Below are 25883 nucleotides of genomic sequence, written 5' to 3' on the forward strand. Positions count from 1 at the left end.
ATAAATTATTAAATATATATTTTCGACTACTGTAGTCAGAAATACTAATAGCTAAATAAATTTATGACTAAATATATAATCATATCCTTATATAGAAATTAAATAATTATTTAAATAAATTATTACCATTGTATTTCTGACCATTGTAGTCAAAAATATCAATAATCAAATAAATAAATTATTAAATATATATTTTCGACTACTGTAGTCTGAAATACTAATAACTAAATAAATATATGAATAAATATATAATCATAGCTTTATATATAAAATTAATAATTAATTAAATATAATAAAAATATTTCTGACTATTGTAGTCAAAAATATTATAAATAATTAAATATATTAAATTTATTTTCGATGAAAGTAGTTGAAAATTTATATTTAATTATCAATAATATATATAAGATATAAAATAAACATATTAACACTTTTCCATTTCTCTAACTTTCGTCTCTCTCTCTCAACCCTAGTTCTCTCTCAAAAATACATAATCAAAACCCTAGCTCACAATCTCAGACAGTAAATACCGCAACTTGATGGTTTGAAGGTGACGGCGACTTAGTGGTGACGACGACGGTGATTTGGTTGTGACGGCGATGGCGAGTTGGAGGTTTGTTGCCTTTCTTCTATTTCAGAACCTCTTTTGATGAAAAATATACTATTTATATATGATTAAAATTATTTTTATGTATATAGTAAGTGTTGATCTCTCTACAGCTAATTTTTCTTCAAATATTGAATCCTTTTAATTGAAATTTTGGGTTGATAAGAAAATTATTTTTGTTCTTAGCGTCGTTTCAGTCCTTAGTTATGCCATTTATGAATTTACTAGACTGGTTGTTATATGTACCGAAGCTGGAGTAAAATGAGTTGGATAGCTTAAAAGTAGAAATTATCCTAAATGATTGTTGTTCTCTGTTACAGGACTTGACTAACTAATATCTTAGTTTTCAGATATTGTTTTCCATTAGTAAGTCAATAGCTAGGTTTATCTAGTGTGTTTACAAATTGGATGGTTCTGTTTTTGTGGAAGTTCTAGTCAATCTTGGTTCTTCTTGTATGAGTGACCTTGTTCGAGAGTTGTAAGATGGTATACTGTTGGTCGTGAATGGTATAAAGTTATTGCTAGCCTTTACTAAGCCAGTGATAATATTTCAATGGAAAGCCAATGAAGTTGATTATCCACAGTGAAAGAATAAAAGAGCTTCAACAAATCAACACTTTTTTGTTCTGGATGTGCTATACTGTCTTGTTGACTTGTTAGAGTGTGTATTGTATGGCTGCTAATTTGCAGAGCCGTGGACTCGTGAACTTGAGGAAGCGAGTTGTTAATCAGATCAGCTATGCTGGTGCCAGAACTACTACTAACTCACCTTCCCTCTGTGTCAGGTATACTTTGTGCTTTGCTTTTTCCTTCACCATTTTACGTTGGCTATTTAGTGTTTGTTTTGTAGTTCATTGGTTTGTATAGATGAGCTTAATGTTAGATAAGTATTGGTTTACTTAGTATATTTTGTGGTTTTTGGTTGATTTCAGAGTGGTTTTTGAATGACTAATGGTACTACTGCTTTTGCTTGGCTTGACGAATTCATGGTTAATTAAAAGATTTTAGATTATTAGCAAAATTGTTGTTGAAACTCTTTGTACTGAGTGTCACTGCTGACACATTCACAGAATCCTTCAAGGGTTTATTCAAGACTCCATTTTGGGATTGGGGTTAGTATAATTTTGAACTTGCTGTGAAGAATTAGGGAAAAAGTAAGAGACAAACGAGGAATGAGATCTATAAGATGCATCAGAAAAAGTATCACTTTCACTTCCACTTCCACTACTAGTACTAATACTACAACAACAACAACAACAACAAACCCAGTGTATTCCCACTTAGTGGGGTCTGGGGGGGGGGGTAAGATGTACGCAGTCCATACCTCTACCTCTGATGAAGTAGAAAGGCTGTTTCCGAAAGACCCCCGGCTCAAGTTACGAGATATCAAACACACACATAGTCCAGCACAGAAGCAGATGACATAACATAGATACTGCAGCCATAAGGAATATAAAACAGAGTAAAGCAGGAATGCAGGAATATAAAGCAGAGGAAAGCACACAGATTCGTAACAAACATGGAACACGGAACACGGAACATTGAATACGGAATCATACCAGGAATACACCCCCACCAATTACTTCCCTACATTAGCGACCCGAACTGGCCCTAATCCTCTGCCGTAATTCGCGTCTTCCAGACCTTCCTATCTAGGGTCATGTCCTCGGTAAGCTGTAACTGTTCCATGTCCCGCCTAATCACCTCACCCCAGTAATACTACTTAAGGAGAAAATATTAGTGAACCATGGAGAAGAAAAGTTAGGATAAGGACTAAAAGCCAAGAAGAAAGTAACAAGAATGAAAACAAACATGAAACTATATGCACAAGTAACAGTTCTTTTAGTTTTCAGAAAAGAGAAATGAGTTTTCAGTTCAGTAATGAGTGTTTTTCCACCATTAATAGGTGTATATTTTGCTGTATCAACCATTTCTTCCTGGCGAGAAACACAATGTATAGATAAAAGTGAATATCAGCAATGTAAAGGTGCATCAGCCAATCATCCTTAAGTGAGTTTCATGTCAGTTAATTCCCAAAAAGTCATGCACAAACTGTATTCTATTTATTCTGAAAAGAGATAAAGAGTTGGAGCAGTAGCCACTCTTATATCTTCTTTAAGAGTTTTTTCTTGTCATTCACTCCTCCATTGAGGATAAATTGGGTTCCTATAAAAATGAAATAGAATATATGTAGTTACCAAGAGGGGGAAAAGAATATTGTAAAAGTTAGAAAATGCAACAAGGTAAAGACCTTTCCATCAAAAAATGCAACAAGTAAGCCTTTATTTGCAATCTCATCAAGTTCCTTAAGTTTTTTTTGGGAAAGTAGAGTGTATGCAGACCTTATGATACAAGTATGATCATGATCATGACACTTGTGAGTATTTTTGAAGACTTGTCACTACAGGGATCTTTTGTCATTTCTCTATTATTTGTAATGTTGTATAAATAGAACCTTGTAGGGTTTATTTTCTTAGTTTATGCTTGATATTGAATACACTACTCTTGTAGAGAGAGTTATCAAAACTGAAATTAGGGCATAGCATAAGGGTGGATTTCTTGTGTGTTGCAAAGCTTGAGACTTTGGTGCTTTGAGAGGTAGATGCCCATCCTGTGTCATTGTAAGAGTTAGGTGTTTGTTGTATGAAGTGTTAAAGGTCCAAGAGTGAATATGCTCTTGGGTTGTTAAGACTGCATCAACACTTGTCTAACTATCTATCTTTGTTTCTTGTCCTAATCTTGTAGTTTGTGTTGTTGTTGTTCAAGCCGTTTGGTTATTGTGGTTGTAACATTGTTGTTGTTCATTTTTATTGTCATAATATAGTTTGGTTTGCTTCTGGAAATTAGGTGTTAAACACCTCATTACATGGTGTAATCCGAGAGGGGTCACCAAAAGAGGTCCATAGTTCTTTGAACTATTGGACTGTTTTGGTGTTTGTTTTCCTGTGTTCTTGGGCTGCCTTGTATCACCCTACCAGGTTGAGAGTTCTTTGTTGAAATACCTTCGACTCAAGTAACACTTAACGAATTAAGGGTATGGTTAATAAAGTGATAGTTTTTGTTTTGCTTTATATGTTTGTATCTTGGTGACTAAGAATGCTTTTTGGATGAAAAAACAAATTTTTAGAGCAACATACTGTAGTTCGGGCGTTCTAATGCTAGTAATCTACTATGGATTTGTTGGTGCATCTGAACTTTAAGTGAAAAGTCTAAAATTGAAAGTAAAATACTGCACAGTAGTTTGGCTTGAGTTGTTTTAGTGGTTTAATGAATTTGAATTCCTGAAAGTTGATACTATCAGATTTTTTTGGATGTCTGTCGAGTTGTTGATTCATGAAGCACGAGGCATCATTCATTTTGTGGGGTAGTGCAGATAGCTTCATAGATGATAACTTCAAATTTCTTCTGGGGATATAATATGATGTCCTGAAATGTTTTATTCTCGGTGACTTTTTATTTCTTGTGGACTTTTTTGATGGTTGTTGTCACACCCTTATTTTTACCGCATCCGACCCCTCTAGGGAGTTGGTTATAGAAAAAATGGGTTTTTTCAATTAAAGTAACGTTTTGAGTAGGAATTATTTTATTTACTGAGTCGCCAACCTTATTGAATCCCTATTCAAAAGGAAATGATTCTTTATTTTTGGTCTGTGAACTAGAAATCCAGATAAGGAATTCTGTTGACCGAGGGGAAGGTGTTAGGCACCCCCGAGTCCTGTGGCTCTAGCACGGTCGCTTTAATGACTTACGTCTGGCTTAAATTAATCTTTTAGATATATAAAACATTTTTTAGCCTAAAAGTTACTTGCATCCTGCTTTTAATTTATTTTAAATTATTTGATATATTGTCTTGTTATATTAATGTGTGGCTTGCAGGTAGCAGTACCTTCCCGCCTCACCACGAGTTTTGATACATTTCTCGTGCCTTTGAGGCATTTATGAGTCGTCCCCATTTTCCTAATCTAAATAAGCACCTAATAGGTTTAAAATCTACTCAACCTAATTCAATCGACTTCAAACGGTAGGTTAATTTAGTATAACGAATGGTCGGTAGCAGGGCTTTCCAACTTCATCATTAATTTCCACTTGTATTAAACTATATTTATTTAATTATTTTTTAACAAATCTTAAATCAATTTCTATGAATTATGACTTGTTCCTCACTTTATTATATATATCCATAATTAATTTCATCCTCGAGCGAATCTATAAACTATCTTACACCTTTATGGTTAATAACTCTGCTGAAAGAAACAATATTCAACAGAACAACATTAAAATCGACAACCAACTGAAGTGTTCTTAAATTAAATCGAAGATTGGTACTTTACTTATTCAAACGTAAAAATTGATACAAGAAAACAGATCAAAATTAAAATATGAAACCTGATATTTTAAATTAGTTATTGATTGCTTTTAACAGCTTTTTTTTAAAAAATAAATATTAAAAATTATTTAAATAATTAATATTTTGCCCTTTATGCCTACTTCTTCTTCCAAATTTAAACTGTGACATTTAAAATTTTCTTTTTTATTCTTTAAAAAATTTCTAAAAATTCCCATTCTGCCATTTTTAAAACAAAGTAATGGTTATTGACGTTTGAATATTGAAAAATAAAGCTATATTTTTTTTTTCTTTTAGTTTTCAAATATGACCTTTCCTAACAACAGATGTAATTTTCTTTCTATGAGTTGACTTTATATTAGATGCTACAAACATTTACATAGTATTTACACTATAAAAAAGAACAAAAAAGACAAAAAAAAGTTTTCACAAAATGGACTTCAACAGGCCACTAGTTCCTTTTCCAAAAGAAAAACAGTCTTTCAGTTTGATTAAGTATTGCAGGAACCATTCGTATGAATATTGTGAGATTCCATCATTATACATATTTATTTGTTGGTCTAATATTTTCTTTATCTGCTTCAAAATACTTTACCACATAATCATGGAAAATGATCAACTACAACAAACCATGTTAAATAACTCATTACATTACTTTAATCAAACTTTAATAAATTCAGAAGGAACAAAAATATAACAGAGGTAAAAAGCTACACACGATACAACAAATATCTCTTAATTCCAAATCAAAAGTTGATTATGATAATAGTATGTATTTTATTACAAATTCAGATTAAGTTCAATCTCAATAATCCTACTATATTCTCTTAGCATTAATTACAATTTATTTTATATTTGAAAAGATAAAGTTTCCATCAATTTTGTCCAAACAGTACAAAAAATCACAGAAATAACATTCTTCATGATTCGAGATACAACAGAGCTTGTTAAAAGAATGTAAGGAGTTGAATAAAACCTGTGATGTTGCCATCCGAAAACTCAAACGGGAATGTAAACTTCAACTCTCAATTCACCAACTTCAAAGAGATTTCATTGTTTTTGCTCTCTCTCTCTTTTTTCTCTCTTGGCTTTTTCATGCGTCTGTTCTTCTTCAGAGTTTTTTTTCTTTCTTCTGTAATGTTCTCCCCCAATCCCAAATTGTTCTCTTTTTTTTCTGTCTGTGTTTGTCCTTTTGTTTTTGCTTTGGTTTTCTTTTTTGTTTCTTTTTCTCTTTTAGTTGTCTCCCCTTTTTGTGTGTTTTTCGTGTGTGTATAATATAGTGCGTATGTTTGTGTGTGTCGTGTGTTTCTGTGTGCAGAAAATTGGGCAGATAATGGGGGAGAGGTTGAATGAAAGTGGGAATTATGGGGTGGTTTGGGTAGTTTAGGATTCTTTTTTTTTTGTCAATTAAGGATATTAATAAAATGATAAAATTTATTTAAAATTAAAAATATAGATAAGTTAAATAATTAGTCTTAGAACATGATTGCGGAATATTAATATCACTAGATTATTTATTAAAAGAAGAAAACAAATAATTTTTTTTAAATAAAAATAAAAATAAAAGCTTATTAACATTTGACTCTATTTTTTGTAATTTTTGAAACTTTTAAACAAACCTTGTAAAATAAGATAAACTGAAAATATCTAATTTAGACCTAAAAAATAAAATAAATTGAACCCTAAAATGATATAAAAACATTAGGTTTGGTAAAAAATTAGGTGTTTACAGAATGCCCCTCTTTACTTGAAAATATGGAGAATTTTTAAGCAAAGAAGTAAACATGATTAATTTTGGCTCAACCATTTATTCATAAGTAATACATAAATAAGTAGGAAAGAGGTGTTACTGAGTCTTGGCTTTGGGTATCCTACATATCTCGGGTTATAAGAGAATCAGGTTACATGTAGGTCAAGTGGGTGTAGGAATGAATGGGTGAGTTGGAGAGTCGAGTTGAGGTCCCATCGAGTTTTCGATCTGTGGCTCCTTTTATTACATCAGAAAAGAAAAATGAAACTAGAAAGGAGATACAAGATCCTATCTATTCTATTGTCTTGATTCTCTTGCTTCAGATCTTCCTCTTGGATCTTCAGTTATCGCCTCACCTTCTTCTGGTGGGTACCTTGATCTTGAAGTTAGGATTTAAGACTTGAACTTGAAACTTGTATTGAGTCATTGACACTCTACCAAATGATAGTTCATAGAATAACGGATGCAAAGCTGACTCTAACTATCTTCAAACTGATCATTCTTCTATATTCTGACCGAAGACGGGATTTCATTCTTGAATAAACATGCGTTTTGCAGAAAAACCTGCAAGCCGTCAAAGAAAATAAATCGAAACAAACAAAATTTTCTGCCCCAGTTTGCACTAGGAAAATTCTGTGAGTTATTAGAAAAAACTATAAACTAGTTTAAAAATAAATAAATAAATAAATAAATAAATGGAAATGATAGAAATCTAGGCTAGGTCCGCAATAAAATAAGAATCCTATTCTCAATAATGCAACCAAAGGAAGTTATGCCTTATGATTGCATGAAAAAGAGTTAGGATATTTGCTTCTTAAAATGCAACTAGGGATTGTCATACCCTATGAACACATAAAGAAGAAAAATAGGAAGGTTTATTTCCTAAAATGTCAACTAGGGGATGACGCCCTATATAGACGAAATAAAATGTCAACTAGAGGATGACGCCCTATGAAGACGAATAAGAAAAATTAGGAAATAGTGTTTCCTAAGATGTCAACTAGGGGATGACACCCTATGAAGACGAAATAAAATGTTAACTAGGGATGGCGCCCTATGAAGATGGGTAAGAAAAATAAGGAAATGGTGTTTCCTAAGATGTCAACTAGGGGATGACGCCCTATGAAGACGAAATAAAATGTCAACTAGGGGATGATGCCCTATGAAGACGGATAAGCAAAATTAGGAAATGGTGTTTCCTAAGATGTCAACTAGGGGATGGCGCCCTATGAAGACGGCGCCCTATGAAGACGAAATAAGAAAAATTAAGAAATGGTGTTTCCTAGGATGTCAACTAGGGGATGGCGCCCTATGAAGACTGATAAGAAAAATTAGGAAATGGTGTTTCCAAAGATGTCAACTAGGGGATGACGCCCTATGAAGACGAAATAAAATGTCAACTAAGGGACAACGCCCTATGAAGACGGATAAGCAAAATTAGGAAATGGTGTTTCCTAAGATGTCAACTAGGGATGACGCCCTATGAAGAAATAAAATATCAACTAGGGGATGATGCCCTATGAAGACGGATAAGAAAAATTTAGGAAATGGTGTTTCCTAAGATGTCAGCTAGGGGATGACGCCCTATGAAGACGAAATAAAATGTCAACAAGTGGATGACGTCCTATGAAGACGGATAAGAAAAATTAGGAAATGACGTTTCCTAAGATGTCAACTAGGGGATGACGCCCTATGAAGACGAAACGAAATGTCAACTAGGGGATGACGCCCTATGAAGACGAAACGAAATGTCAACTAGGGGATGACGCCTTATGAAGACGGATAAGAAAAATTTGGAAATGATGTTTCCTAAGATGTCAACTAGGGGATGGTGCCCTATGAAGACGAAATAAAATGTCAACTAGGGGATGATGCCCTATGAATATAGATAAGAAAAATTAGAAAATGGTGTTTCCTAAGATGTCAACTAGGGGATGGCGCCCTATGAAGACGAAATAAGATTAGGATTTTTTTTTAATTTTTTTTTGTTAGAAAAGAAAGAAGAAAAAAAATGCCCCAGTTTTAAATATGAGGGGTTTTATTATTATTATTATTATTATTATAACAATAATAATTATATTGATACAAACTTAGAATTATAGGAGTATAACAAAAAGAGAAAATTTAAGAAAACTTAACTTTGCTATACTTGTTTTTCCTAATAAACTTCACAAGACTACTTTTCCCCTGTTCAAGCAAGAGAAAAAAAAATTGTGAGTTTTAAAATTGGTAGTTGGTTTGTGGCCCTGAATTCCTTAGAGGTTTGCCTTATCTCTGCCCCAACTTGATACGGTTGAGTCAACTAATTGGTTGGCGAGCTTGAATCTTCGTCTTTCAAATTCTGTTGCATCTCTGTTTGTTTCAGTATGATTCTGTTCTTCATTTTCAAATGCTTCACTCGTAACACTTATTTTAACTGGCACCCTGTCTTTGTCAAGGTGGTGTATGCCTAATAATCTCTACTCAATTTCACTGGGATCCATGATCAGTTTTGCGTGTTTTTCTTTATTTTGCATTTGGTGTAAGACTTACGCATAAAAAAAACAAAGCGTGTAAAAATGAAATAAGGAAAAAATCAAAAGAAGGAATAAAAGAATTATGTTTGAATAGAAGGTATTTCTAATAGTAAAGGAGGGAAGCTTATTTGGAGGTGTATATTAACTTCAATAACGCATGACACGCAATTTGGAGTAGATATTTGACCCTTCAAAACTGTCTAATCTCGAATTAGGCTGCATGTTTCAATCAAATCAAATCATTCTTATTGATCTTTGTCCTGTAATGATAAACTTTGTTTGACTAAATTTATCCTTGTAAGATTTTCTCAATTGACCTCTCTAATTTCGGTTGTCTCGTTCATCACTGTCTTATGGCACCCCTGAGAGTTTTCACCTATAAGATTTTTTTTATTTTATTTTTTTGATATCTTGTGGTGCCTCCATGGGTTTTCACCTACAAGACTTTTTTTTTACAACACACAAGGCTTGACATTCTCGAAAATTGATCGGAAGGTCTTTAATGGACAAAAGGAAAAGGATTTTTAGTATAAATTACAACTTAGGAGCCATATAAAAGTGATAGTAGGATATATGTCTCGATTTCTTTGAATACCAAGATTTTTTAATTTTTTTTCTTTTTTTTTGGTTGGACTGAACCCCAAAATAGGGCTGCCTACGTATCCATTTAGGAATCAGGTCAAACGTAGTTCAATCGTATACGCACTATCTTTTTTTTTGAATCATCTTATGGGTGCCTCCATGGGTTTTCACCTACAAGTTTTTTTTTGTTGGCTCCAAAGAGGGTAAGCAAGGAAAGGTAAATAAAGTTCGAAGGACTGACAAGGGATTAACGACATTTAGTTAAGTAGAATGATGGCCTTTCGTCATCTCAACTTGAGAATATTAAGCACAAGTGTGTCAAATATAATATCTTTTGACTGAATCGGCATTGATAGCTTTTTCTGCCATTTTTTTGTCCAGATCTGCAAGTTGCAAAGCTCCATTTGATAATACTTGTTTAACTATGTATGGACCTTGCCAGTTTGGAGCAAACTTTCCTTTAGCCTCTTCTTGATGTGGAAGGATGCATTTTACAACAGGCCGACCTTGAATTTTCTAGGACGTACCTTCTTATTGTAAGCTTGCGCCATCCTTTGCTGGTATAATTGGCCAAAGCAAACTGACGTCAACCTTTTTTCATCTATTAATGATAATTGTTCTAGTCTATACTTGACCCATTCAGTACCGTCAATCTCGGCTTCAACAATGATTCAAAGCGAGGGAATTTTGACTTCTGCGGGTATCACAACTTGGTTCCATAGACTAGTAAATAAAGAGTTGCGCCAGTCGATGTACGGATAGTTGTACGATATCCTAAAAGAGCAAATGATAATTTCTCATGTCACTGTCGAGATCCTTAGACCATTTTCCTAAGAATCTTTTTAATATTCTTGTTCGCTGCTTCAACGGCTCCATTTACTTTGGGAAGGTAAGGGATAAAATGATGATGTACAATCTTGATTTGCTCGCAAACCTCCTTCATTAGATGACTATTGAGATTGGTTGCATTGTCTGTGATAATGGACTTTGGTATACCAAAACGACATATGATGTTGGAATGAACAAAATCCACTACTGCTTTCTTCGTGATTGATTTGAAAGTAGCAGCTTCTACCCATTTGGTGAAATAGTAAATAGCGACCAGTATGAATCGATGCCCATTAAAAGCTTTTGATTTTATTGGACCGATTACGTCCATGCCCCAAGCAACGAATGACCAAGGAGCATACATAGGATGCAGATCTCAAGGTGGCGAGTGAATCAAATCACCGTGAATTTGGCACTGATGATACTTGCAAACAAAGCAAAACCAATCTCGCTCCATATTCAACCAATAATATCCTGCCCACATAATCTTCTTCGCTAAAACATAGCTATTCATATGCGAACCACATACCGCTGAATGTACCTCATTCATGATTCTTTCAGCTTTCTAAATATTAACACATCTCAACAAGTTCAAATCTGGGGTTCGTTTGTACAGAATCTCCCCACTTAAGAAGAAACCATTAGCAAGTTGCCTAATAGTCCTTTTTTTATCTGCATTGGAGTGTATTGGATATTCTTTTGACTTTAGGAAACATTTGATATCATAGTACCAGGGTTCATTATCTGGTTCTGCATCAATTAGGTTGCAATAACCATGTTGATCTCGTATCTGTATCTCTAATAGGTCGATATGCGTATTTCCTGGGTATGGGAGCATGGAAGCTAGGGTAGCCAGGGCATCAGCCAGATCATTGTGGGATCTGAAAATATATATCTAAACTCGATTGACTTGTACCTTTTGCTAAGGTCCTCTAAGCACTGTTTGTATGGAATGAGCTTGATATCTCTTGTTTTCCATTCACCTTGAATTTGTCGAATGAGCAATTCGGAATCTCCCAACACCACTAGCTCGCGTACATGCAGATTTATTGTCATATTTAACCCCATGATGGAAGCTTCATATTCTGTTGTGTTATTAGTACAAAAAAAACGAAGTCGTGTTATGGCGGGATGATGACATCCGGTCAGTGAGACAAGAGCCGCCCTAATTCCTACTCCTTTGACATTGACTGCTCCATCAAAATATAATTTCCACGCATATATATGATCTTGAACTTCTTCCTCAATTGAATTAATCTCTTCATCAGGAAAGTAAGTTTGCAAAGGCTCATAATCATTGTCAACTGGGTTCTCTACCAAATGATCGGCCAATGCTTGTGCTTTCATAGCGGTACGAGTAACATCCACAATGTCAAATTCTGTAAGTAAAATCTGCCACTTCGCTAATCTGCCTGTGGGCATAGGTTTTTGAAAAATATACTTTAAAGGATCCATTCGAGATATGAGGTAGGTTGTGTAGGACGAAAGATAGTGCTTCAACTTCTGAGCAATCCAAGTTAGGGCGTAACATGTCTTTTCTAAAAGAGTATATTTTATCTCATAACTCGTGAACTTCTTGCTCAAATAATAGATTGCTTGTTCCTTTTTGCCTGTGATATCTTGTTGTCCTAAAACACAACCAAAGGAATTATACATCACTGACAGATATAGAAATAAAGGCCTACCAGGTTCCGGTGGGACCAGTACTGGAGGATTTGCCAAATATTCTTTAATCTTATCAAATGATTCTTGACATTCGTCTGTCCATTGGATAGCAGCATCCTTTTTTAGCAACTTAAATATCGGTTCACATGTAGTGCTGAGCTGAGCGATGATCCTGCTTATATAATTCAGCTTTCCAAGAAAACTCATGACCTCGGTTTTATTCTTCGGAGGTGGAAATTCTCGAATGGATTTTACCTTAGAGAGGACCAATTCAATGCCTCTGCGGCTAATTATGAAACCCAAAAGTTTTGTGGATGGAACTCCAAATGCACACTTGGCGGGATTAAGCTAAAGATTATACTTTCGCAACCTTTCAAAGAATTTTCTCAAGTCATATACATGATCGACTTGTGTCTTGGACTTAATAATGACATCATCAACATATACCTCTACTTCTTTGTGCATCATTTCATGAAAAATAGTAGTCATTGCTCTCATGTACGTAGCTCCCGCATTCTTTAAACCAGATGGCATGACCCTATAGCAATAAGTACCCCACGAGGTGGTGAAAGCAGTCTTTCTGAATCTGTTTCATCCATCAGGATTTGGTGATATCTGGAATAACAATCCACGAAAAATTGGATCTCATGTTCAGCATAATTATCAACAAGGATATGAATATTGGGTAGCAGAAAATTATCTTTAGGGTTTGCTTTGTCAAATCCCTATAATCAACACAAACTCTGATCTTACCATCTTTCTTTAGTACGGACACCACATTAGCCAACCATGTGATGTACTGAGCGACCCTGATCACGTTCGCATTCAATTGCTTCATGATTTTCTCTTTAATTTTATCGCTCACGTCAGTTTTAAACTTTCTTTGCTTTTGCTGGACCGGTGAAAAATCAGGGTATGTAGGCAGTTTGTGGACTACCAAATCAGTGCTTAGACCCGGCGTATCATCATAAAACTAAGCAAAAACATCCTTATACTCGAACAAAATCTGAATAATATCATTTTTGATATTTTGATCTGCATGAATACTTATTTTTATTTCTCTAACCTCCTCACTAGTTCCCAAATTTATTATCTCAGTGTCATTTAAATTGGGTTTAGGCTTATCCTCAAATTGATCCATCCTTTTTTGACTTCCTTATCAGCTTCGTCTTCATTATATTCCTCTACCGTTTAGTTTGTTGATTCGAGATTAGACAACTTTTTAGGATCTAAATGTGAACTCCGTGTGTATGCCATGTTATCAAAGCCAGTATTAACATAACTGAAATAAGATAAAGATAAAAAAATGAAAATTAAAAGAGGGAAGAAAAGATAAATTTACTAGGAAACTTGAATTTCATTTCATTGAATTGGAAAGGATAGGGGGGTTAACATCAAAGCAGAACAACTAAACTAAGTGGATTACAACCCTGAGAATAATCCAAAATACAAAAGAAAGAAAAGCGAAAAAAATAAAATAAACTACCAAGACCCCTTCTTTGTGGGGAGAGGAATGGCTTCGCAGTTAGTGAGCTTGATATTTGGCCCAACAAACTGCACATCTGCATGGCTAGGGCCTTCACCCATCTGAACCATGTTTACTTCATAAAACATTTCCTTGAGACCTTGACATATTTCATCCACATCCTTGTTAGCATATTGGTCTTGATTTTCTTCCTTTTGAGCTTTCGTGAAAGAATGGCTAATGTGTGGAATCAGACTTGTTAATTGCCAAGCCTTCTTTTTCTGTTCTTTCGCCCATCTCCTATCTGGTACAGTTAGCTTAAAGCCTAAGTCGAAGGTGTTGTGGCTACCATATGGATCTACAGGGTTTATAATTCCTTCCAGCGAAACCCCTAATCCTTTTCTCAGTTCATAACCATTTTGTAATATTTGGCTAGCCACCATGATTAAAGTAGAAGAGAGATGAGGCCCGGAATCGGCGTGCCTTCGACAACTTGATCAACTGTCACAATTTCAAAAGCTTGATAAATGGAAGATTCACAACCCCTTTTTACTTCGATACAGGGTACAGAAGGATCTCGATGTATGGGAAGGTCATCCTCTCCATGCACAATGATTTCCTGATTATTGTGTTCAAACTTAACTACTTGATGCAAAGTAGAAGATATGACTTTGGCCGTATGGATCCAGGGTCTTCCTAAAAGTTGGTTGTAGGAAGTATTCATGTCTATTACTTGAAAGGTGATCACAAACTCAACTGGTCCAATAACCAAAGCAAGATCAATCTCACCAATTGTGTCTCATTTTGCACCATCAAAAGCCCGAAATAACCAAAGCAAGATCAATCTCACCAATTGTGTCTCATTTTACACCATCAAAAGCCCGAACAAAACATTATTGGATGGTATCCTATCTGGGCTGATTTTTTATTTTTGCGAAGTAGAGAGGGGACAGATATCTACTCCTGAATCTCCATCGATCATTACCCTTTTTATGTAATATCCTTCGCATTTGATAGTCAGATGCAAAGCCTTATTGTGACCAGACCCTTCTGTGGGTAACTCATCATCAGTGAAAGTGATTCTATTTGCTTCAAATATTCTACGAACCATCCTTTTTATTTGACAGACCGTAGTTTTATTCGGGACGTATGCTTCATTCAACAACTTAATCAATGCCTGATAATGTTCTTTAGAATGTAACAGCAGGGATAACAATGAGATTTGAGCTGGGGTTTTCCTCAATTGATCGATAATGGAATAGTTTTGGATTTTCATTTTCTTGAGAAATTCCTCAGCCTCTTCGTCTGTGACAGGTTTTTTCATTGGCCCTTGACTATCTTTAAGCTGTTTTGGTATCCTTAATTCTTCTGGATCATAGCATCTTTCTGATCGAGTTAAACCCCCTGTTTCGTTTGTTTCTTCCATGACCTCTTTTCCTTTGTACATCACAGTGGTTTTGTTGTAGTTTCATGGGATGGTTTTCAAGCTTGTCAATGGGAGCTATGCTGCGTGTCTTATGACAATTGGCTCTGTTATCTTTCTCATGTTGTTGCGTTATTGGTCAAACCATGCGGGACCACTCGGAACATATAGTTTTGGCCCATCTTGTGCTATTTCCTTTGTTTTTGCAAGAATATACAATACCATCTTTTCTTAATCTCGAGGTCTTATAATGGAACTCGCTCCTTTCATGATCAGTGGTTCTCTTTGCATAGACTTTAGTGCTTCACTCGGGTTTCTTCTTCAGGGTGCCTATTTCCATCACTGCTTGGCTTGTTGGCCTGTAGTCTCTATCGTCAAAAATCATCCTCACGACGTGTGTGTTACTGTGATTGGGAAGTGGATTATCGGTGACATTTGACGCTTCTTCTTTTTGTATTACGATTGCCTTGCTTTCAATTAACTTTTCAATGGCTCTCTTCAGATTCCAACAATTTTTGGTACTGTGACCTTGGACGTTTGAATGGTACTCACACCTTACATTAGGATCAAACCAACTTACATTCGGATCCACACAGGTTCAATCCATCCTAATTTGACCAATCTCTGCAACAGGCTCGTATACGATTCTCCGATTGGGGTGAAGTTTTCCCTTGGCCTCTGTTCTCTTGTATAATCTTCCTGAACATACGGATTACCAGGAGCTTGGAAATTTGGCTGCCGCGGATGAAAACCTTGTGGCACAGGTGCTCTCTATTGTGGACGCTGAGAAGGTCGAGCATACACTTGAGCATTAAGAACAATAGATTGAGGTGTATAATACTGTTGAGGAGGGCTAGGTTGCCTCTATTGGACCTCAACGTAAGGGGAGTTCCATCCCATTTAGGCATTGCCCGGTCCTGATACCATCATGTATCCTTCCTCTTTTTTTCGACTTCCGAAACCACCTGATCCACTTTGAATGGCTTGTGTAGTGGCCTTGAGGGTGATTTGGCTCACAATTTTTCCTGATTTGATGCCATTCTCCACCATTTCCCCAATTTTTATTACTTCGGCGAAAGGTTTACCAACCACGGCTAGTAAATAATGAAAATAATCGAACTATTGAGTTAGGAGAAAGACGTCAATCAATTCCTGGTCCTTCATTGACGATTTGACTCTAGATGCCTGTTTTCTCCATTTTATGGCAAACTCTAAAAAACTTTCAGATGGTTTTCCTTCATATTAGCGGGAGAAGTACGGTCAGGGACAATGTTGAGATTGTATTGAAATTGTTGTACAAAATCTTGAGCCATATCGTCCCAAATGTGCCAGTAGGAGATGTATTGATCGATAAAACATTCGGAGGTTGTTCTCATCAGACTTTCTCCGAAATAGGCCATAAGCAGCTCTTTTTTCCCTCATGTTCCTCTAAGTTGATTGCAATACCTTTTTAAGTGGGCCACCATGACCACTATATTTGTCAAATTTTGGGGTCTTAAACCCTATTGGCAAATGAACATTAGGGAACATACACAGGTCCTTGAAAAAGACACTTTTGTGTCCTCCCAATCCTTGTATGTTTCTCATACTCTGCTCCAGACTCCTCACTTTTCTAGCTATCTCTTCTAGTTCTTCATTTATACTAGCCTTCTCAATCGCGATATGAGACTCAAGCTGATGAGTGGGTTGATATGAATTTACGGGTTTGAATGCCAATTCAGGAGAATGGACTTGATCATGATTCAGCTCATCAGTAGGCTTCTGTATCATTGATGGAGGATTTATATTAGTTGGCACGACCGAAATAAAAAATGTGTTGTTCGTGAACGATGGATTTGGAGGACGCATGGTGGATGTGCCAGCAGCGCTAGACACATTAGCGTATGGACCGAATCTAGGTGGATAAAGTGGATCGTCGACTTGGGCTTGAGTAGAACTGGGATGATTTGCATCCGAAAGACCGGGAATGGAGGAAGACGGGTCTTGTCAATTCACCCAGGCCTGATACATTTCCGCGATTTGTTGCTTCAATAGCCTATTCTCCTCCAAAGATGCGAACTCTCATGGAATTAACTGATCTCGACCTTCTTCGTTATCAGACTCTGTTCCATCTTTTTGAGTCATCTTTCTTTTTCCTTTATACCTTGTGTTGTACGGGTGAGAGGCCAACTTAACCACAACCAACCACTTTACTCTCTTTTTTATGAAACAGAAACAAATATGTTAGGATTACTTTAAAAATATTGATATATTCATAACAAACTCATATGCCATGCACCTAAGTAATTTCATTCCTGAAACGGACTTAGGAAAACCCTCTTGTTTCATCCTGACTTTGGTGAATTAATTTTTAACCTCATTATTTAACGCCAACATCTTAAAATTATTACTTGAAACTTGGAAAAATATTTGATCGCACCCGCCGAGGGTTGCCTACGTATCATATTTTACATGAATCAGATCATCACGTAGTTCATGGATATATATATATATATATTTCAGAAATAAAAAGAATATAAACTTGAAACAAATGCGAACTTTTCCATACATTTCCAACTGTTCTTAAAACAAAGCTTTAATGAAAGGAAACTAAAATTATCTAAAACTAGAACAGACTCGGAATACTGGTGAAATACTAAAAAAACCTATAAAGAAACTAACTCTATGAAAACGAACACTAAAGGACTTTAATAATTATCATCAAGATGCCTTCCAAAGATTTCTTACAATTTAATCCTTCCTCAGACTTGAGTAGATCCTGGATAATGTTTTTGGCAGATGTGGAGCGAGAGCACGTGCCTGACGACCCAGATTTTCATCAACTTGGTGAAGATACTTAGGATAAATATTAATCAAGGTTTCACTGAGTTGAAGTACTTCTCCCCTGGCCTCGGTCATACTCTCATGGAAGTTTCGCACCCAATGCTGCGTAGTGCGAACGGTATGCTTTAGGTCTCCTTCTTGTTCATGAAGGTCATCGATCTGATAGTGAAGCGTCTGCCGTTCGGTCATCCACTGGTTTCTCTCAACTTCAACTTCCTTCTGAAAAGTTGTGAAGTGCCTCGCTATTTCTCTTTCCCGTTCCATGGAAGCTTTTAGCTGTGCCCGAATCTTCGACTGTGTGTTTGTCAGCATTGCCTTCTCTTTCTCAAAATCAGTCGATTGCTGCTTCATAGCACTGGTGGCAATATCCAGGTCTTCTTGTAGGGCATGCATGGTAACACAGTTCTCTCTCTCAATCTCCTTACGAACCGACCTAATTCTTCCCTCAAATCTCGCCTCATGATAAACCAATTCTTCTCTAGCCCTTTCCATATCATTATTTAAGACGTGCAGAGTAGACCGATAGTTCTCTTCTACCTCTCGTCGAGCCTACTTAATTCTAACTTCAATCTCCGCTTCTCGATCCCTGGCTCTCTGGCTGACCTTTCTTGCATAGCTTTAGAAGGAGGCTAGTCATGAAACCATGGCAGATACCAACAGTCTACCTCGCCCTTGTCGCGGTCTTCCACCATGTGCTCAAAACCTGAAAGTACACATCCTCCCCAAATCTTAAGTATCTCATTCTTCCTTAGAGGGATGTCAGGGAGGAATGCGTACATGAACTCTTTTATATCCTCGACTGGCGGTATATGCTGACGTCGATCGAATTATCGCATGACTCTTAGTGGCACGTAGGGATGAACACCTAGGAGACCCATTAAGACGATGAAGGGTCAGAAAGTAAACATATATATCACCTCTTTTGAGGGGAACCAATGATAATTCCACACTATCTTGTCCGCCGTCAACCCCTCCAAGTACTCCTTCCAAGCTCCTATTCCTTCGGAAAAGTTTTGGTCCTCCATCCTATTCTCATGGCCATTGATATAATCATTCCATTTGACTCAAAAATCCAAAACAAATGAATGATAATGAACATGCTCGAGCATCTATAACTGCAATAGAATGTTACATCCTTCAAAATAGTCCGCCCCATTTTTGCACATCGTCAGGGCTCGATAAATGTCTGCCAGAATCATGGGCACGAGGGCGACCTTAGAATTCGTCTCAAAAGCGATAATAAACGCAGCCAGATTGGTGCTGATTTTTCTTCCTCTCTTCGGAAATACCATGATTCCCAAAAAAGCCACTATGAATGCTTCAAAATTGTGCTTTTCCCAGGTCCGGTAGCACCCCCCGTTGTTAAGTTCTGATCTAAACAACTCGAATCCCTTTTACTGACCATATCTTTCGTACAAAAAATCTAGACGAACCCATCCATTTTCTAGGCAGCTTCCTATGTTCTTCTCCTTTATGTGCAATAGCTCGAAAAATCTTTTGGAAGTGACATGCTGCGGTATCATGGGTTCTCCTCGGTGCAGATTCTTTTCCTTTCCAATAAATGCTCCTATTTTCTTTATGTGCAATAGCTCGAAAAATCTTTTGGAAGTGACATGCTTCGGTATCATGGGTTCTCCTCGGTGCAGATTCTTTTCCTTTCCAATAAATGCTCCTATTTCCTTCAGTGTGGGAGTGAGCTCAAAGTCGGAGAATCGGAATAAGTTGTTTGAAGGATCCCAAAAATGTACCAAAGATTCTATCACGTCTCTTCGTGGTTCAACACTCAACAAACTCCTTAAAAATCCCATGCGTTTATATACTTCTCCCTATCCATAGTCAGTCATATTGTTATACCATATCCGCAATAGCTTCGGAACTTTATCCAACACCATGAAACGGGGTACTTCATCATCCCTCAGCCTCTTGTCACTCCTTCCGAATGAGTTCATATTGCCCTATAGGATAATGATGGCAAATAAAAATTCTATTTTAAACATCCTAAAACAAGACAAATAATTTTCGAAAGAAGTTGACGAAACGACACGGAATAAGATTTAAAAATGAGCATGAGAAAATAATAACCGACAAAACAGGAAGTATCCAAGTCTTCTAAAACATGCTAGAGTAGAGACAATAATTTGATGATGTTTGGACCAGACACATTAGAAATAATTAAATTGTTAAAACAAAATAGTGGACCAAATTGTTTGACAAAATTTTAACTGTGTTTGACAAAAATGGGTTCTATGATATTCCTAAGAGAGATTTTAAAATCAAAGAAAATGGACATAACGAGACCACGACGTTAAAACGACTTAATCTTTAGAGAAAAGTTCTATGTAAAAATATTATATATTTTCTAAAATAAACCCTTAAAATTTTTTATTTAACCCCCTTTTTTCAGATCAATTAATTCACTTAAAAGCCGGTCAACATTCGATATGACATTTCCTATAATGCAACAAGTAGCACATAAAATGTACATGATGGTCTCAAAAGATGACATCTATCTTAGACGGATCCGACCCCCAGGTCGGGCCCCACTAAGTAAAAAATGCACGTGATACTAATAAAATGCAACCTATTAGGGATAGCCATGTCTAAGTTCCAGTTATGCTAGGTTTAACTTGGTGGAGTTAGGTATCTAGACTGGCTGTAAAACGAGCGGACAACTCGAGTCGACAAGGGACAACTTTACAAGTAGCAGGGCTTTTCAGCCTCACTGTTGGTCCCTTCCCGTCATAAATTATGGGTGACTACAGAATCCTTCCCAGGAGCATTGCCGCATCTCTAGTATCTCAAGCTCGGGAGTGTATACCGCATCTCCGAATATACAGTATCTCAGAAGACTCAGATGGGTGCGCGAGAGAAGACAGTTTACATTGCAATTCAAATAATATCAAAGCGATAAACATGTAGGCAAAGAACACATTTAGGCCAACAATATACATTATCAAAATTAAATAAAGCCAAACAAGTCAATATAAAAGCTCGAATTCTGGTATATCCCCAGCAGAGTCGCCATCTGTCACACCCCTATTTTTACCACATCCGACCCCGTTAGAGAGTTGGTTTTAGAGAAAATGGGTTTTTCCAATTAAAGTAATGTTTTGAGTAGGGATTATTTTATTTACAGAGTCGCCACTTGGAACTGAGTTTGGGTGTTTCAAGTCACCTTATTAAATCCCTATTCAAAAGGAAATGACTCTTTATTTTTGGTCTGTGAACTAGAAATCTGGATAAGGAAGTCTGTTGACCGAGGGGAAGGTGTTAGGCACCCCTCGAGCCCCGTGATTCTAGCACGGTCTCTTTAATGACTTACGTCTGACTTAAATTATTCTTTTAGATATATAAAACATTTGTTAGCCTAAAAGTTACTTACATCCTGCTTTTAATTTATTTTAAATTATTTGATATATTATCTTGTTATAGTAATGTGTGGCTTGCAGGTAACAGTACCTTCCCGCCTTACCACAAGTTTTGATACATTTCTCGTGCCTTTGAGACATTTATGAGTCGTCCCCATTTTCCTAGTCTAAATAAGCACCTAATAGGTTTAAAATCTACCCAACCTAATTCAATCGGCTTCAAACGGTAGGTTAATTTATTATAACGAATGGTCGATAGCAGGGCTTTCCAACTTCATCATTAATTTTCACTTGTATAAACTATATTTATTTAATTATTTTTTAACAAATCTTAACTCAATTTCTATGAGTTATGACTTGTTCCTCACTTAATTATATATATCCATAATTAATTTCACACTCGAGTGAATCTATAAACTATCTTACACCTTTATGGTTAATAACTCTGCTGAAAGAAACAATATTAAACAGAACAACATTAAAATCGACAACCAACTGAAGTGTTCTAAAATTAAATCGAAGATTGGTACTTTACTTATTCAGACATAAAAATTGAGACAAGAAAACCGATCAAAATTAAAATATGAAACCTGATATTTTACATTAGTTATTGATTGCTTTTAACAACTTTTTTTAAAAAAAAATATTAAAAATTGTTTAAATAATTAATATTTTACCCTTTATGCCTACTGCTTCTTTCAAATTTAAACTGTGACATTTAAACTTTTCTTTTTTATTCGTTAAACAATTTTTAAAAATTCTCATTCTGCCATTTTTAAAACAAAGTAATGGTTATTGACGTTTGAATATTGAAAAATAAAGCTATATTTTTTTTTCTTTTAGTTTTCAAATATGACCTTTCCTAACAACAGATGTAATTTTCTTTCTATGCTTTGACTTTATATTAGATGCTACAAACATTTTCATAGTATTTACACTATAAAAAAAAAAGACAAAAGAAAGTTCTCACAAAATGGACTTCCTTTTCCAAAAGAAAAACAATATTCCAGTTTGGTTTGGTTAAGTATTGCAGGAACCATTCGTATGAATATTGTGAGATTCCATCATTATACATATTTAGTTGTGGGTCTAATATTTTCTTTATCTGCTTCAAAATACTTTACCACATAGCCATGAAAAATGATCAACTATAGCAAACCATGTTAAATAACTCATTACATTACTTTAATCAAACTTTACACATGTAACAAAATAAATTCAGAAGGAACAAAAATATAACAGAGGTAAAAAGCTACACACGATACAACAAATATCTCTTAATTTCAAATCAAAAGTTGATTATGATAATAGTATGTATTTTATTACAAATTCAGATTAAGTTCAATCTCAATAATCCTACTATATTCTCTTAGCATTAATTACAATTTATTTTATATTTGAAAAGACAGTTTCCATCAATTTTGTATATTTGAAAAGACAAAGTTTCCATCAATTTTGTGCACCAAATAGCACAAAAAATCACATAAATAACATTCTTCATGATTCAAGATACAACAGAGCTTGTTAAAAGAATGTAAGGAGTTGAATAAAACCAGTGATGTTGCCACCCGAAAACTCTAACGGGAATGTAAACTTCAACTCTCAATTCACCAACTTCAAAGAGATTTTATTATTTTTGCTCTCTCTCTTTTTCCTCTCTTGGTTTTTTCATGCGTCTGTTCTTCTTCAGAGTTTTTTTTTCTTTCTCCTGTAATGTTCTCCCCCAATCCCAAATTGTTCTCTCTTTTTTTCTTTCTGTGTTTGTCCTTTTGTTTTTGCTTTGGTTTTCTTTTTTGTTTCTTTTTTTCTTTTAGTTGTCTCCCCTTTTTGTGTGTTTTTCGTGTGTGTATAATATAGTGCGTATGTTTGTGTGTGTCGTGTGTTTCTGTGTGCAGAAAATTGGGCAGATAATGAGGGAGAGGTTGAATGAAAGTGGAAATTATGGGGTGGTTTGGGTAGTTTAGGATTTTTTTTTTTTCAATTAAGGATATTAATAAAATGGTAAAATTTATTTAAAACTAAAATATAGATAAGTTGAATAATTAGTCTTAGAACATGATTGCGGAATATTAATATCACTAGATTGTTTATTAAAAGAAGCAAACAAATAATTTTTTTTTAAATAAAAATAAAAATAAAAGCTTATTAAAATTTGACTCTATTTTTTGTTATTTTTGAAACTTTTAAACAAACCTTATAAAATTCGATAAACTGAAAATATCTAATTTAGACCTAAAAAATAAAATAAATTAAACCCTAAAATGATATAAAAATATTAAGTTTGGTCAAAAATTTTGCTGGACTCAAATTAGAATTTGTAAACCGACATTTCTTGTAAATGTCATTTGTAGTTTTGTTATCTACCTTGGTAGACAGGTAGTTTACTAACAAAATGCTATTAGTCTTTTGAATGTTTTTCTTTGAGTGTAAATAAGCTACGTCTAAGAGTCTTAAACAATGCTTCTAACCTCATTGGAATTGATCATTGGGCTATAGATATTATCATGTAGCTGGAAGATATCTCAACTAGTGTTGGCATATACGTGATCTCTGGGATAGGTGGAATTGGTAAGACGACCCTTGCCAAATTTGTTTATAATTCAAATGCCAGATCACTTGAAGGAAGCAGCTTTCTTGCAAACATCAGAGAAATTGCATAACAATACAATGGCTTGGTCCAAGTGTTATTGCTTCTTTTGTGATATCAAGTTTGCTTATCATGGATATTTACATGCTAGTCATAAGCCCATTTACTTATTAGGATAATTATGTTTGACTGTCCATATTGTAGAGTGTATGTAAATCTTACCACTACCTCGCGGGTGTAGTGTAGCTGTTTTCAAAGATTCTCGGTTCAATTAAAACAAATCTAAGTAGTTGTTTTAGACTCTCAAGTTACCTAAAAGATGACCAACAGTAATTGAAGGAAAAGGACATGATATCTGCTATAACATGTTAAAATATAACATGGACAAGTGCACTAGAAAAGCTAGAAACAATCCCTGATGGTCATGTCATTCAAAAACTCAAACTGAGTTTTGACTCCTTAATTTTTTGCTGCTTTTCAAATTCCCTCGTCTTTCTTAACCTCCTCTCTTCCTCAGTCAGTTTCTACCGCTTTTGGCTTTGGATTTCAATTCACATCTGGTGGTTAGTTCATACTTGCATTATCTCTTTTTCTAAAATTTTGCAGGAATATGAAAATGGGGGAAAAGAGTCCACTTTTCTTGAGGTCTACGAAGAGACGCATAGGAAGAAAAAGAAGGACGATACAAACTATGGAAGCGATGAAAAAGCAAATTGTGAAATTGACGCAGCAATGTGCAACTAACGATGCTAAGTTTGCTAAATTTGAGGAGTTGGTTAAGAAGCACATGCCTCAAGTATTTCATGATGAGGAAAATAGTGAATCTGATGATAACTAGATTGTAGTTATTGTTCTTGTTTTTTGGTTGTGACATTTAGAGTTTAATCTATTTGATTTGATGTTTATTTTGAATGTTTTAAAGTGGTTGTATTTATAATTTTTTGTCGTGTTTGATCTTATTGTGAAAAATACATTAGTTACGTTTATAATCTGAGAGCAGTGTAAGCTAATGCAAGATTTAATTATATAATTAAAGCTAATGTAAGATTTAATTATATAATTACTGGGTGAATGTTTTTATTGATTATTAAATAATTATTTATTAGCTTTTACTACAGTGGTCAGAATAATTATAATTATTAAATATTTATTTATTAAATTTTTGACTACAATAGTCGGAATAATTATAATTATTAAATATTTATTTATTAAATTTCCGACTACAATAGTCAAAATAATTAAAATTATTAAATATTTATTTATTAAATTTTCGACTATAGTAGTCGGAATAATTAAAATTATTAAATAATTATTTATTAAATTTCCAACTACAGTAGTTGAAATAATTAAAATTATTAAATAATTATTTATTAAATTTCATACTACAGTAGTCGGAGTATTTATAATTATTAAATAAAATTTTATTAAATATCCGACTATGTTTTTGACTAAAGTAGTCGAAAATTTTTGACTACTGTAGTCGGAAATATTTTTTCGACAAGCTATATTCCGACTATCATCAAGCTGTCGGAAAGTAGTCGGAACTATCTTATTTTCCGATCACATTTCGACTACATTGGTAGTCAGAAATTTAATGTTTTCTAGTAGTGATCGGAAACAATCTCTCTAATTCTTCGAAGGTAACAATATGGACTGCGTACATTCTATCTTCCCCCAGTTAGTAGGAATAGACTGAGTTTATTGATGTTGTATTTGTCATTAGACATTGAGGTTCATGCTTTCTTAAGCTCCAACACATTTTAATAATGCACAAACTTCTTTGAATTGACAATAATATACTTAGAATAATTTTTTTTGACAACAACCACATATATTGAAAATGGTTTTTCTAACATACAGAAGTCTATAGGGGCCTCGCTGTTGCCTTTGGCTCGAGCTACTTTTGCTTCATTGGGTCTCTTTA

At 34.9% G+C, this 25883-nt stretch overlaps 1 long non-coding RNA gene across 1 annotated transcript; it reads left to right on the forward strand.

The window, feature by feature from the left end:
- Positions 1 to 434: 434 nt before the first annotated feature.
- Positions 435 to 24986, forward strand: LOC107876062. Its single transcript, XR_007056627.1, has 3 exons — positions 435 to 613; positions 1298 to 1392; positions 24566 to 24986. It is a non-coding gene; the product is annotated as an uncharacterized LOC107876062 (long non-coding RNA).
- Positions 24987 to 25883: the final 897 nt, after the last annotated feature.

Source organism: Capsicum annuum, chromosome 6, assembly GCF_002878395.1.
Source record: "Capsicum annuum cultivar UCD-10X-F1 chromosome 6, UCD10Xv1.1, whole genome shotgun sequence".
Classification (NCBI taxonomy): Eukaryota; Viridiplantae; Streptophyta; class Magnoliopsida; order Solanales; family Solanaceae; genus Capsicum; species Capsicum annuum.